This window comes from Ochotona princeps, chromosome 14 (genome assembly GCF_030435755.1).
Source record: "Ochotona princeps isolate mOchPri1 chromosome 14, mOchPri1.hap1, whole genome shotgun sequence".
NCBI classification, from domain to species: Eukaryota; Metazoa; Chordata; class Mammalia; order Lagomorpha; family Ochotonidae; genus Ochotona; species Ochotona princeps.
This window is the reverse complement of record NC_080845.1, coordinates 28,045,665-28,060,647: the sequence shown is the minus strand read 5'-3', so window position 1 is coordinate 28,060,647 and position 14,983 is coordinate 28,045,665. Positions and strand designations below refer to the sequence as shown.

Below are 14,983 nucleotides of genomic sequence, written 5' to 3'. Positions count from 1 at the left end.
AATAACTCGATCTTACCTGCCAGGGATGCTGGGGAGAGGATGTGTTTGGTATGTGCCAAGAACAAAGTTGTAGAAATGAGTGTTTGACCCTTGCAATGTATATATACTGCAAAGCAGTGCGGGCAGTGTTGCTATAGCGAGTCTGAGACAGGCTTAGGGAGTTGGCAGGTCCAAGAGCCAGACCTTAAAGCAGGTCTCCAGACGTCTCCTTGCTCAGCGGTTTTCCAATGCAACTTTGCAGAAGATCACAGCTCTCCTACCCTAGCCTCTGACCCCTTTTGGTTTCAGGGCATTAGTCCACAGTTTCAATCTGGTAAGGGAATGGGAAGTCTGGGAAACAACCTTTAGTCCCCTAAAAGAAACGGGGGTTGAATGAGTGTGGCCTTTGTTAACTCTTTGTGTGCTTGGAGCAGTCCAAAAGAGCTGGGCAGTTGTCCCTTGGGAAGTCAGGCCCAGCTGCAATGATAGATTTTCCTGCCAGAATGCCTCGCCTGGTGCTTCCTGCAGACCAAAGGGCAGTTGGAGCATGGTTTTTGGTTTCTCAGCACCGCAACCTATGTTGGAGCATTGCAATTTTGCATGTGATAGAGGTTCCTGCCGACTTGCCAGCCGAGGTGTTCAAATATGTTTTGTGAACTGGTGGCAGCAGCCACTTCCCCCAAAGGAGGAAGGGACCTGGGGCAGGGAGCTCAGGCAATTCTTTCTCCTCCTGTACTGGCAGCCGTCAAGGTCAAGTCAGAGCTGTTGTCTCCAAGATGGAGGAAGTCCTGTTCCCCTCCATAGCATAAAAGGAGAGGGCCAAGAAGCCATATGGGGAGTGGAGCAGAGCCCAGGGAGGGCTACTTGCTGTGAATGGGTTAGTTGGAGTTCCTTGGAGAATCTGGAGAGAATTGATAGGAATATGAGCTAGCCTACCACCTGCCAAGCACTGTATGCAGTTCAATATGCCTGTCACCTTGGACACGCTCCTCAAGTTCAGGTTGATGTGTGAGTATGTTCAGATCTCATTCATGCAACCCTCACAATCACTCCAGCAGGACTGTTCTCATGTCAGGCAGGGAAACTGAGGTCCATGTTGCAAGCCTCCGCCATGATGGGTAGGATCTGAGGCAGCTTGTCTGACTCCTAAGTCTTTGCTTTTAAGCATCCTGGTCTTCAGGTAGAGGGACTTCCCTAGCTGGAGAATGTTATGGTTGCCCTTGTAGTCATCAAGAAACCCCATCCACAGCATGTTGCCATCGTGGCATGCGTCCCCTGTGTGTGCATGACATTGTGCCACCTACAAAGCACTTCACCTGTCCCAAAACATCAGATCCACCACTCAGTAAGTTTGGCTGCCTCTTCCAGAAGAGGCAGAGAGAGCACAAGATTTGTGACAGGGCAGGTCCGGAACAGGCTTTCTCCATCTGTGACCTCCAGCCCTGGTGCTGTTTCTCCCATGGGACCATTGCTCAACTGGCTATTAAAAAAAAAATAGGCTTCATAGCTCTTATGTGAATCAGTCATGTTCTGAGTGTCTCGTGTGAAGCAACTCACTCATTCTTCATGTCAACTGCATCAGTCATCTCCTTTTATAGATGAAAAAACTGAGGTACAAGGTCATTTGTCCAAGGGCATGCAAACCTCAGTGGTGAAAGTAAAATTTGGGGCCCCGGTGTGATGTCTCAGTGCCCAGATCCTTGCCTTTCAAGCACTGGGATCTCATATGGGCGCCGATTTGTGTTCTGGCTCTTCCACTTCCCATCCAGCTCCCTGCTAGTGGTCTGGGAAAGCAGTAAAGGATGACCCAAAGCCTTGGGACGCTGCACTCACGTGGGACACCCAGAGGAAGCTCCTGGCTTCTGACTTTGGATTGGCTCAGCTCTGACCATTGCAGCTGGTTGGGCAGTGGATCAGTGGATGGATGATTTTTCTCTCTATCTCCTTCTCTCTGTAGATCTGCCTTTCCAATAAAAAAATTTTTAGATTAAAGAAAATAAAGTACAATTTAGACCCAGAGGGTCTGAATCCAGAAATTTCTACTTTAAAACAATCTATTTATTTTAAATGCTGAGTAATGAGAGAGAGAGAGAGAGAGACAGAAAGAGGTCTTTCATCCTCTGATTCATTCCCAGTGTTTTTCCTAATGGCTGTGGCAGTTGAGACTGGGCTACGGCTGGACTAGGTTGAAGCCAGAAGGCAGGAACTCCACTTTGGATCTCTTATATGGCTGGCAGGGACCCAAGCACTTGGGCTGACCTCTGCTGCTTTTCCAGCACACTAGCAGGGTTCTGGACAAAAAATGGAGCATCTGGGACTCAAACTAGTGCCCTTATGGGTACCAGCATGGCAGGCAATGGCTTACCCACCTGTGCCACAATGCCAATCACTGAATTTTTGCTCTTAATTACTATGTTATACATGTAAACAGAGTGACTTCCGGAAGCATGTTTGTCAGTAGGTTGTTGTGAACTTAGAATGCATTTTTCCAGTAGGTTAGCAGTCTCTTAAAAGGTTAAGCTTTCACTTTCTCTATTACCCTGGATTCTACTTCTGGGTAGGTACCCAAGTCAAGAAAATCATATGTCCTCCCAACAATTTGTATACAAACGTTCATGGCAGCATTATTTCTAATGGTCCAAAGTAGGTGCAGACTGGTCCTGTAACTGGGGAATAAACAAAGGTGGGATATTTATCCAATGAAATATTACTTACAGTGAACAAGAAGGAGGTACAGATATATGCTACTGTATGACCAAACCTTGAAATCATTCAGCTGGGTGCAACAAGCCAGATGGAACAAACTGTGTCTCAATAGTTCATTTATATATAATTTCTATAAAGACAAAACTATAAAGACAGAACAGCAGTTCAGTAGTTGCCTGGGCTGAGGAGAGAAGCAACGATTGGCTACAAATGGTGTGACGGGACCCTGGAGAAGTGTTGTAGAATCTAATTGTGCTAGTGGTTGTGCAACTCTGTGACTTCATTGAAACTCGTTCAAGTGTGCACTTAAAGGGGTGAGTTTTACGGACTGTACACTCTACCTCCGAAAGCTAGAACAACAACAGCATGCATCCTGGCTCCAGATGTCCATGGGCTTCCCTGTGGAAGGCACAACTTGCCCTGCAAAGGGCACTGGGGAAATGGGCCCGGAGGCCCACCTGAAATAACCAAGCCCACCTGTGTCTCTACACCTCCCCTGCTGTACTGCCACTCCCAAGTGCCGCTGTGTATGTGAAGAGGGGTGGGGTGGAACACAGGCACAAAGTAGCACACAGATCATGGAAACGCTCAACAGTAGATCTTTCCTGCTTTCTGACATCCCTGCTCCCCACGCCACCAACACACACACACACACACACACACACACACCCCAAAAGTCAAAATGCAAGCTGGGTCCCATTACTGACTTCCTTTGTGAGCTGAGCTGAGTCACTCTGCCCTTCGCGAGCCTCTTTTCCCACCATCAAACAGAGAGTGTCTAATCTCTGTGGTGCCTCCAGTTTAAAACATGGGGAAGCAAAACACAGCCGCATTTATCTAGTCTGGGTTTGATTATTCCACATGGTTTTAGTTCAACAAATACATCCTGAGGGCCAGCCCCCCTGCTGGCCAGGCCCAGCCAGGGTCTGATACACACTGGTGCCGGGGGCTTCTCACTCAGAGGCAGAAGTCAGGGTCATGAGCAGTCATGCTGTGGCTTTGCCCGGCATCATGTCCCATGCATAGCAACCCTCATCCGGAAAGAGATTCTTGTCTTTAGGTGTCACTGCTGTGGCCTCTTGTGTGCCGATGGAGTGGGGCTAAGCTGGAAGACAGTGTCACCCCTTCCTTAGAGTGTCCTCTGGACAGCCAGTTGTTTCAGAGGGCCAGAGGGTGCCTGTTGGGACAAGCAAGGGAAGGCACCAGTCATTTCTTCCTGTTAATAAAATGCGGATGTCGGCAGATTGTTTGTTTTTACTTGATCCAGTTATAGGTGAAAATAACAACCATTCAGAGAAGTATATGCTGCAAGTTCAGGCCAGTGATTTACCACAGAGCAAAGTTCGTATAACCCAGGCTGAAAACTAAGATACCTGCCCAGACTCTCCTGTACACCTTGTCTGAGCATCATTTCCTTGCTGTCCCACAAGTGGAGTGTTGGGCGACACCACCCTCCGAGTTGACAATGCCAGCATGTCTTTCACTGTAGTGGGTGTGACGCATGTGGTCCCTCAGAAGTGAGAGTCATATTTCTTCACGTTCTCACCAGCACTTCATCTTGTCATTGGATTTTATTTCAGTGTTTTAGATATGATTCATTTATAAAGCATAGTGAGAGAGAGATCTGCCTGTTGATTCACTCTTCAAATGGCTCCAAGAACTGGGATGCAGCAGGAGGGATGCACAAACTCGGCTATCCTCAGCTACTTTCCTGGGTGCACCAACCAGAAGCTGAATCAGAACTGGAGGGTCAAGATGTGAACCTATACTGGCACATGAAATGCAGGCATCCCAAGCAGGGCTGGACCTGCTCCCCTCAGTTTAGCATTGCTAATGAGTACATTTCAGAGCCTTACTATGGCTATAATTTTCATTTATTCTAATTAATAACCAATTTGGTCACCTTTTCTTATGTTGAGGCACTATTGGGATGCCCTGACTGACTTTTTATTGAGATGAAATTCATGTAACATAAAGTTAACCATTTTAAAGCTCAGTATCTGCGTGAAATCACCACTTCTATCAACTTCCAGAACACTTACATCATCCAAAAGAAAATTCCGCATGCATAACCCCCTTCTCACAGGCCCTGGCCACCATGAAATTGCACTCTGTCCATGGATTTGCCTATTCTGAATATTTCATATAAATAGAACCATACAACATATGACCTTTTGAGTCTACTTAAAGCTTTCTTTATTCCTTTTTCATTACTGGGTAGTATTCTGCTGTGTGTTTAGAGCACATTTGTTTATCCATTCCTCCAATGATAAAGATCGTTCCACCTTCTGGCTGTTGTGACCACAGCTGTGATGAACACTTGTGTGCAAAGATCTGTGTGAATCTATGTTCACAAGTCTTTTGGATATGGACCTAGGAGTGAAATTTCTGGGTCAGTTGATAATTCTATGTTTAAGCTCTGGAAGAACCACCAGACTGTTTCCCACAGTGGCTGCATCCTTCCCCCTACCAGCACTGCAGGCAGGTTCAGAAGTTTCCCTCTTGTCACTGTACTTGCTGTTGTCATTTGATTACCATCATCTTGTGGATATGAGTTGATATCTTACTACAGTTTGATTTCACATTTGTCTAAGGACTAATGATGTTGAGCATCCTTTTGAAGTGCCTTTGGCTGTTGGAATATCTTCTTTGGAGACTTTGTGATTTAATTTAAAACATCCAAATCAGAGTAGTTCGGAATTTTCCTCTAATAAGATCATTCTGGCTAAGGATCACTCTTGCTCGTGGTTGCTTGACGTGCTTCCTGAGTGAGGGCAACGTGGGTCAGAGCCATACCTGAGAGCCTGCAGCATTGTTCTCTGTGGCCACTGCCCAGAGGACAGCTATCTACAGTGGGCCACCTGGCCTTGGCCCTTGATGCTCTCATGACATGCAGTGCTGCTGGGAATGTCTTCAGACAGTTGCCCTCTGCTTGCTTGTGTTGTGGATTATTTCCTTTGGCTAGCTTCTCCCAGATGAACCCACCTGCCAGAGAAGAGAACTCCTTGATGGGTCTTACATATGTAGATGGAGCTTCCCTTAGAAATTTAACCGTGCTATACCCTGGTTTAACTGCCCTGTCTGGGTTCACAGTGTACCAAGATTGGAGTACCTGAGGGCCCTGCTTGAAGCACTAACTCTCAAACTCTCCACTAACTCTGAGCCCCCTGGACTTGGGCTCATACCAAACCTCTGGGCAGTTTTGGAAGGAGACTGCTAATGGCCCAGATCTGTGTCTTTGCAAAAAAGCTTGTCTTGTTTTAAAAATATCTTTCCCCCAGTCTACCTGGAACTCCTTCTTCAGACCCAGGGCTGAAACTCTGCCCTCAGGAGCATGCTGGTGTCTGCCAGTTGCAGGACCACACAGAGTATGCAGGGACCTAGTGCACCTCCCCTATTTCACCAGAGATTCCCCCAGGCAGAGACTGGAGCATGTCTCAAGTAGAATCCCGCAGGGTATGGCACAAAGTGGGCCCTCAGCAAAGGTTTTCAATTAACCAAAACATCAATGAATTAATTGGTCTAGCCTGTGGTCTAATGTACCAACTGACCATGTTCTTATGGTATGTAGGTCATCCAGATCGTTCTGATTGTTCTGTGACTATGCCAATGTAGGGTGACCAAGGCTGAGTAATCAGGGAATGTTATGGGACTTTCCATTTTGTGGAAGCAGCTAGTTAGCTAGAATTTATATTAATGTTATTTGGCTACTTATTTAGTAGTGTATGTCCATTCGTCTTGTCTCTGGTAGCTTCCATTTGTCAGAAGTTGGACATTTGTCTTTTCTCTTCTAGCTAAACATATGAGATTATTTTCTGTTTTTATATCTACAACTTGATCTGCTGAAATGGATCGTAGATTATGGTATAATCAAAAATTGGTTGTTTTTCAAAGTGGTAACTAGGATTCTCCAAAGTATTAATTAAAATGTGAGATATTGTCCCCTTCTTGTTAGATGGTGTATAGTTTATTTTTTTTTCTTTTAATGATGCAATTTATTTCTGAAATCTCTGTACTGGTCACTTTCTTTGACGTGTCTGTGTGCATGTATGTGTGTAAATCTACATGGTTTTGATGATTTTTACTTTGAAATATGCTTTTAAGTCTGGTAAAGGAACTGTTCTTCCCATAGTTGTCAAGCATAGGATTCTTTAGAACAGACTGGTTTATCAGAAAATTTTCTCTTATTGTGACTCAGTACCAGGCATGCATCATAGGTGAGGGTTGTAAAATTGAAAACGATCTTACAATAAGACTCAATGTAAGATGAAGAGATGACCATCTGGTGAAGAGATGACCATTAAGACTTCAAAGAGCACTAGATTTTGGGGTCTGAGCTATGTTAGCAACCAAGCTTAAAAGGGCTGAGATGGTGTTAGAGATGTGAGGAGGAGCCAGGTTTGCTGATGGATCACCTTGCCCAGTTCCGTCACCTGGAAAGATTAAAAGTCTAGGATTCCTGCAGACTCTGAGAGATGGCCCAGGCCTTTTATTGAGCAACATCTAATGAGGGAGACTTGGGACCTAGGTCACCTGATGGTGTATCTAACTTCTCATCTCTGTTAGAACTCCACTCCACTCCGTTCCACTCCACTCCACTCCACACCACTCCACTCCACTCCACCCAATCCAGCTCACACTTGCTGTATGTCATGAGTGACTTACAGGATTGTACAGGGAAGAAAACTGTTCTCAGGACGTTGGTATCTCTTTTAAGTGACCAGGACAGCCAGCTTCAGGTATCAGGAAGCTCTGTCCTGGGTTGGCAGAGAGGAGGATGGTGGTTAGGCAGCAGCAATTTAACCTTAGAGCTCTAGAAACAGGAGTCACATCTCCCATCACTGAGGGAATCAAATGGAGCCTGAAAGCTCCCCTTCCCCAACTCCAAGGTGTCTGTGTCCTGAAGAACACTGTTGCTGTCTTCCCTGTTGTGCTGCTCTTACAGACTCTCACTCTTACAGAGGTCTGCCTTCCTCCCACATTTCCTGGAGTGAGAAGTGGGTTGTCTAAAGAGCTACTTTGGACCCAGTACCCATCCTGGAGGAACTCCAGCCTGTCGTAGAGATGACTGTGCAGTGCTGGTGACCCTGTTCTGAGCATCCTGACACAGGGCAGCAAGGCCTCTGTGCTACCCAAGTGGGGCATCCATTGTCACCAGGAGATGGGGAGGAGGAGGGATGTAAACAACCTGTGAAAATGGAGATTTATTTTTTAATATCATTAAGCATATTTGCTAATAAAAGTTATGTATAGTCATTATAAAAGCATAGAGCAAAAAAAGAGCTTAAAATCAAATATTATCGTAATTCAAAGATAAACACTGCTGGCATTTGGCAGACTGTCTTCCAAATTTATGTTTTATACCTAAATATTCACATGCATTATAATACAAGTAGGTCATTCTGTACATTGTATTTTGTTGATGGCTTTTCCCCTTACTAATCACCTATACACTTCCTCTGGAATGTTACATATTCTCCTATGGTACCATTTGTCATTGAAAATGTGACTAAAATAGCTCCTTACAGATCTTCAGGCTGTTTCTAACACCTCCTTATTCTAAATATTGTTGTGATGAGTATGTTCCTGTAGCTGCTTAACGACTTCTGCCGTTACTTCCTGGCACAAATGACAGAAACAGTTGTGGAGTCTAGCGCATGCCCATTTCTCAGGTTTCCATGGCGTTCTCTAGCAAGCTCACAGTAATTTGTTGTCCTCATAACAGTCGAGCAGAATGCATGGTTCCCCCGGCATGGTCCACTGTTGTCGTGTCTCTCACCCAGGCCCAGCAATGATGGCACCTGAAGGGGACAATGCTTTGGTCAGATGGGGCTGCAGAGGCCTTCCTGCCCTCTTGGTCCATCCACGTGGCATGTGCTGTGTGGTCAGGCCAGAGAGGAAGAGGATACACAGGTGAGAGCTCAGGCCAAAGGATCTTGGTGCTTCTCTGCTGTGGATTCCACCAGAGCCCTGAGCCGGATCTGCTTGCTACTCAGTGTCTTGATCCATCTGAGGCCAGCTCCAGCTACTACAGGGTTTTGAAATTCCTGGTTGGATTCTTTCTCTTTTTTTTTTTTTAGATTTATTTATTTATTATTGGAAAGGAAGATTTTACAGAGAAAAGAGAGCAATATCTTTCACTCCCCAAATAGCTGTAACAACCAGAGCTGAGCTGATCTGAAGCCAGGAGTCAGGAGCCTCCTCCTCTAGGTTTCCCACATGGATACAGGGTGCCCAAAAACTTGGGTCTGCCTTCTCTGCTTTTCAGATCATAAGCAAGAAGTTGACTGAGAAGTGGAGCAGTTGGAACACGAACTGGCACCCATATGGGATGCTGATGATAGCAGGTGGAAGATTAGTCTGTTGAGCCACTATGCTGACCCCTCCTGGTTGGATTCTAGGATGAGAACAACAATACAGGCCAGAGACGAGGAACCTTTATCCTATCTTCCAAACACAGCTGGCACCTCAAGGAGAGCCTTAGGAGGGGCAGCTGACGTTTGCGAACTTTGGAACCCAAGATCCTGGGTTCAAATTTTAGCTCTGGCACTTGGGGCCTGACACCACTACTATCATCCCCATCCTTATCTGTAAGTTGGGCCAGGAATAACAATGGGGAGAATTGATGTGTTAAATCTTAGCCCGGGGCCCAGCAGCATGGCCTAGCGGCTAAAGTCCTCGCCTTGAAAGCCCCGGGATCCCACATGGGCACCGGTTCTAATCCCGGCAGCTCCACTTCCCATCCAGCTCCCTGCTTGTGGCCTGGGAAAGCAGTTGAGGACGGCCCAAAGCTTTGGGACACTGCACCCGCGTGGGAGACCTGGAAGAGGTTCCAGGTTCCCGGCTTCAGATCGGCGCGCATCGGCCTGTTGCGGCTCAATTGGGGAGTGAATCATCGGACGGAAGATCTTCCTCTCTGTCTCTCCTCCTCTCTGCATATCTGGCTGTAATTAAATGAATAAATCTTTAAAAAAAGAAAATCTTAGCCCGATCATTAGTGACTACATTCAGTACCTCCCTGCGGCCACATCACTGTGGGTTCCCTTAGGGTGGGAATGCTATTTTATTTATCCATGTTTCCCCAGCATCGGACATGGCACCAAAGGGATACAATGAGCATTTGAGTATGTTAATGAATGAGTCATTCAAAGCCCTGGCCTGGGAGAACTTAGTGAAAACCCAGCAAGTGAACCTTTGACCGTGGCAGTCGATGCGTGCCTCCAGCCCCAATGGAAGACCACCCTGCTGCCACCAACTGCTGTGATGACCAAAGGACTGGATAGGGTGATAGCTGGGACAATAACACACATATAAATATATAGATAGAAATGCTTAGAGAACTTTAAAATTTTTATTTATATATTTGAAAGTCAGAGTTACAGAAAAAGATGTTCCAATTACTGGCTCACTCCCCAAGTGGCCACAGCAGCCAGGGCTAAGCTAGACTGAAGCTAGAAGCTTCATCTGGGCCCTCCCTCTGGCTGGAAGGGGCCCACGCATTAGATCCACCCTCTCCTGCTTTCCCAGGCACCTTAGCAGAGAGCTGCATTGGAAGTGGAGAAGCCAGGCACCCATATGAGATGCCAGTATTGAAGAGGGTGGCTTTGCCTGCTGCGCCATGATGCCAACCTTTGGAGTATTTTCTTGAATGAAAAATGAAGGCTTGATTTTCCAGTGTTGGAAAGCTGTGACCATTCAATCCACAGGGGATGGAGGAGCAGAGATGACAGCTGACAGCAAATTGACCTGCATTTGAGTGATTTCAACAGCATCTTATCTGCAACTCCCCCCTGAAATGAGCTCAGCCTGCTACTTCTCCACCTCCATTCATTTTGTCTCAGGGGTGGCTTTTCCTGTTCTTGTTGTTTTTCACAGGTAGAGCAGGTGACCAGCTGGGTCCTGACTCCCAGGCCAGGGCTTAGGGGCTTAGAAATCTTCAAAAGGACTCAAGAAAATATTGAGAATAGGATTTGTGGTCAGTAGTTTTACCACGTCAGTTGCTGTTATAATATATAGATGCATGTGTGAGTAGAATATGGGGATACTTCAGAAAGTTCATGAAGATCAGCTTAAAAGATGGATTTATTTTGCTTTAAAAAAAAAACCCTTACAGTTCTTCCTAATAGGCATCGTCCATGAACTCTGAAGATCTCTTAAATACGTGCCAATGCATTTTATATGCATATACATTGCTTCTTGGCCTTTTGGCTAAGATCAAGTATACATGCATATACATTTCCATATATGCTTTCTATGTGCGTGTGCCTATATGTGTGTGCATGCTTTTGACATACTTAACTCTCACAACAACCGGGCAAAAAGAAACTCAGTTAAGGTTGGGTAACAGCTTACAAATCTGACCCCATCTGCATCCTTTCTATGCTGTAGCTCGCTCCCAATACTGCAGCCACAGTCTGAGCCCTGGCAGCTTCTAGCTACTCAAACGTGGTCCGTTGTCCGGTAGCACCAGCCCCATCTGCCACTCTGGCAGTAATGTAGTGTACCTGCAAAGCCACTGTACCTGCATCTGCAGGCTGTTGAGCTGCAAGTGAGTCAGGTGCACTCTGGAACCAGCTGTGGTTGGGCTGCCCCCTGCCCAGGTCCTAACCTGCAGAAACTGGGACTGCCAGGACCACGGAGGTCGCAGGTAGAAGTAAGGCTGCAAATCATCAAGGCTCAGTGGCGGGAGTCTACCCCCAAATGATCTGTGTGGGCCCTGGGAAATCCCAGAGACTCTTGCGTGTGGGAGAGGCAGATGAGGGGAGTACCGTGAGCACATGGGGGGATTGACCAGCCTTTTCTGCAGCCTTTGAAGATGGGGGGAGGAGCCACAAGCCAAGCAATTTGAGTAGACTGCCTTAAAACATCCAGAAAGAAGCACAGTGCATGGATACCTTGGTTTGTAACCCACTAAGAGTTTTGGGCTCCGTTTAACCCCTCAGCATCTAAGGTCATAAACGTATCATTGGGTTTGGGGGAGTTTGTTCTCGCAGACATGTGAAGCAGACAGTGGTGGACCCCCAACTGCGCTGCTGCGGGTGCAAATCAAGCCTCATTTTAGCCTTTCCTCCCTGTAGCCAGGTCTCAAACCACACAGCACTGCCAGGTGGGTGACCTGGGACATCCATGGAGTGCAGTCGGGTTCTTGTCCTCTGTAACCCTGCATCTGGCATAGTGCCCAGTCCAGGGAGGATACTCAGGTAGTGCTTGTTGAAGGAATAATCCAGTGGAGCCCTGATACCTTCTGGTCACCACCATCGGTCACCCAGGGTCCACTGATAGCTGGGGGCAAGTTTGGCAACAGAAAGGCACCCTCCCAGGACCCCAGCGTTGTCCTTGCCTGGCCCTTCCTCTGCTTTGGAGCATCTTATAGCACTCTGTGCCTCAGTTTCCACATCAACAGAAATGAAGGAGCAGACTCCAAAGCAGGGAACATGTTAGTCAGAACATTCCAGAGTGTCTGAGTCCAGTCTGGCCAAACCTTGTGGCCACTGGGGGCTGTGATTTGACTGTGCCGGGCTCGGCTGTTGTTCATCTCGCTGCTGGCACTTCCCTGACTGACATCTCATTCATGAACCAGGCCACAGAACTGCCCAACAACTGTGTGTGTTGGTGCAAAACAGAGACAGCAACTGCTCACTCTCTTCGCCCAGCTACAATGCCAGATTACTCACTCACTACAGAAAGAAAAATAAAAAAAGGCAGAGGCAAAAGAAGCCATTTCTCCTCGCAGAGTCTTTCCATGTGACACATTTTCTAATTTTATTTCAGGTCTAACTGGAGCATCTCCCCCACCCCTTTTACTGCCAGTTTCAGAAACGGAATGGTTTTGGGTCTGTGGAATATTGCCAAGTGTGGCTGGTACCAGCTTACAGAGGAATGTCTTCATTTTCTCTGTTGTGGACAGATCCACAGTCTCTCGGACACACAGCCTTGGTTTAGTGGTCAAGAGGGCTTGCTTCACATAGACCCAGCCCTGGGAGCTTGGCCAAGTCACTGTAGCCTCTGGACTCAGAAAATGTGCAAAGTGAAGAAAAGGCTTGCTTTCCCTGCAAACGTGGAGTGGCTGGCTTGGAAAGAAACGGCGACTGTGCCCCACTGCTAAAAATGGTTCTGTCTGAGATATTACAGGATTTTGTTCGTATCTATCGGCAGCTTATTTATGTATGATTTCTTTGGGAAGGCAGAGCGAGACATAGGATCTTCTGTCCACTGTTCACTTTTCAAATGTCTGCAGCCGCCAGAGCTGGCCCAGGCTGAGTGCAGAGCCAGGAACTGTATCCAGATCTCTCACATAGGTGACGGAGACGCCAATTGCTGTTTCCCAGGGCATTGGTGTTAACAGGAGGCTGGGGTGGAGAGTGGAGGTGGGACTCAAACCAAGGCATTCTGAAATGAGGTGTGGGCATCTCAAGCCATGGTTTAACTCGCTGCCCCCAGTGCCCGTCTATGCCATCCATCTGAAATCTCTGCACTGCACTGTGATTACAGCACATGGAATGGCTGAGAAACTTCTAGCAGCACCTGGAAAGAATATTGGAACTTTGCTTTAAAGAAACTCATTTTGGAGCCAGGCTTCGTGGCTCAATGATTAGGCCCTTGCTTAGGATTGCGCAATCATGCTGGAGTGATTGGGTTCAAGTCTTAACTCCTCCACTTCCTATCTAGCTCCCGGCTAATGCCCTTTTGTGGGCATCTGGGGAGTGAACTGTGGATAGATCTCTTTCTCTCTCTCTGCCTCTCAAATAAAAATAAGGAGGTAAATATATAAATAAATACATTTTTAGAACCTTAAACAATGAAGTGAGTCCTGGCCCTGTCTATGAGTTGCATGTGATCTGTCCCTGCCAGCCCTGGCCCCGTTGGCTCCACTCTCTCCCAGGACTGTGGCAGTGGCTGCCGCTGCCAGTGGGATGTCTCCTCTCACTCACCTCTCAGTTTAAAACTCAGGCGCCCTCATGTTCCATCACTTTCTCCAACATAGCATGGCACAATCACCTTCACCCTGCTTGGACTGGAGTTCCAGGCTTCTTTCCTCCTCACAGCATTCACTGTGTCCTGGTTCCAGCCACCCTGAGCTATTTGCTGATCTCTGTATTTACCATGTAGGTTCCCTTCTACAAGCCTGTACCTTGCCCTCTCTCAGCCTGGCCTGGGGAAATGGTCCCCTGTCCTCATTGGTTTGTAGACTGTGGACCCTGGCCTTGCAGTGTCAGCACCACCTGGGAGCTGGTTGGCAATGCAGAGTACCAGGGCCTGCCCCAGACTTACAGCATCAGACTCTGTACGTTAGCAGGCCCTGGTAATGTATGTAGTGCTCATGCAAGGACTACAGTACTATGTGGCCTGGTGGGTAAGCACAGGGGCTATGGGTTCTGTACACACCCACTGGTGGCCTTGGACAGTCTGTTAGTCCTCATCCATAGTGTGGGCATAATGCTAATACCTATCTCAGGCTCCCTGTGATGTGTAAATGAAATAATAACCCTCTCCAAAGCTTTTAGTACAGACCCTAGTCCATCATAAGCCCCCAAACACAATGGCCATGCTCACAGGTTCAATCTTTTTTAAAAGGTATTTTTATAGGAAAGGCAAATCAAATTTTATGGAGAGGAGAAACACAGAGAAAGATTTTCCATCCGCTGCTTCACTCCCCAAATGGCAGCAATGGCTGGAGCTGAGCTGATCTGAAGCCAGGAGCCAAGAGCTTCTTCTCGGTCTCCCACACAGGTGCAGAGTCCCAAGGCTTTGAGCTGTCCTCTCCTGCTTTCCCAGGACATAAGCAGGGAGCTGGATGGAAAGTGGAACAGCCAAGATACAAACCAGTGCCCATATAGGATGCCAACGCTTACAGGTGAATATTAGCCAATAGACCATCAATGCTAGTCCTAGGTTTAATGCTAGCCCTGGGTTCAATATTAGCACCGACTGATGTAATCCTCAAGCCTTCCCATGGCCCCTCCCTGCATCATTTGTACTCAGTTCAATCTACTGGTTGTCAAAATACATTGGTAAATCTGTCTCACTGTGGACGAGGAGGGCTGGGACCAGGTCACACATCTTCAGAGTCACTGAGGGAGATGAGCAAGGGAATCAAGTTCAGGAGAGGTGAGTGTAGCTGAACACGAAATTTGCAACAGTGGATGGGAGGAGCAGGTATTTATTGAGTGCATACTGGGTACAAGGACATGTGTGATCTGCTGGCTGTAACATGATGAGGAAAGCAGTCTTGATGAGCAAGATGGGTTTGCTTTCTGCCCTCAGCAGGGGACAGTCTGCACTATGAGTCAGGAAACTC

The 14,983-nt window shown here is 47.1% G+C and overlaps 1 protein-coding gene across 1 annotated transcript in view; it reads left to right on the top strand.

Moving 5' to 3' along the window:
• The window catches only part of COL15A1 (collagen type XV alpha 1 chain), a 98,470-nt gene that overhangs the window by 1,220 nt on the left and 82,267 nt on the right, over nucleotides 1–14,983 (top strand). The gene's annotated exons all lie outside the window — the stretch shown is intronic.